The following is an 851-nucleotide window of genomic DNA, read 5'->3' on the forward strand; positions in this document are numbered from 1 at the left end:
GGTTTTAGAAATCTTTATTCTGAGAACCTGAGCACATGCTATTCAGTGATGTAGAGTAGATAAGGAAATCCAAAGGGAATGGCTGGAATCAAAGATAGGTGATGGCTTCTCGCATCTATCACCAGCACAAACCTTCTAGCAGCAGCCCTACCTAGGGAAGTGGGATTTCCACATCTGTCAATGACCCATTTCCAAGGAATTTAGGCTTTTGTATTAGCATACAAATTTGGCAAAGATGAAAACCAAACAGCCTTCATTGCTTAGTCCAGATCTTATGTAGCTGCACCTAACAGAAATTACGCACTCACTATGCTACTGTATTTGTCACAACTTCTATCAACTGTATTTATCAGCTTCTAAATTTTAAAAATAAAAATAAAAATCACATTCGTCAACAGGACTACTGAGCTAATATTTGCGTCACATAAATATTTCAGTAAATTGTTCTTGTAGAAGCTGCAGTCTCTGGTTACTTTTGTTGTCTCGCTACTTGTCATCACCGATAGGCAGTTTTTGATAGGCAGCCTCTAGTGACAGCTCTCCAAAAGATACCCTTCAGTTTGCCGTGACTCGGATTTGAACCGAGGTTGCTGCGGCCACAACGCAGAGTACTAACCACTATACGATCACGGCAAGCTATCAGAACACTGCACAGATCCCCCTCTTTGCCTCAGTGGTCCATAAAATTTATACAAATGGTGCCACCTACAGTATACACTAAGTTTTAGCAGCAGCAGTTTCTAAGTATTTTTACAAGCAATTACGCACTACCATACTCTCAAAATTGCCTCCAGACATTTCTTTCCTTTCTATTAATTGCCCATGCTATCACAGTTTCCTAAAAACAGGCT

At 40.2% G+C, this 851-nt stretch overlaps 1 non-coding gene across 1 annotated transcript; it reads right to left on the reverse strand.

Annotated features, from left to right (window-relative positions):
* Positions 1 to 561: 561 nt before the first annotated feature.
* TRNAH-GUG (transfer RNA histidin (anticodon GUG)) lies at positions 562 to 633 on the reverse strand. Its single transcript has one exon. It is a non-coding gene; the product is annotated as a tRNA-His (tRNA).
* Positions 634 to 851: the final 218 nt, after the last annotated feature.

This window comes from Lagopus muta, chromosome Z (assembly GCF_023343835.1).
Source record: "Lagopus muta isolate bLagMut1 chromosome Z, bLagMut1 primary, whole genome shotgun sequence".
Lineage (NCBI taxonomy): Eukaryota > Metazoa > Chordata > Aves > Galliformes > Phasianidae > Lagopus > Lagopus muta.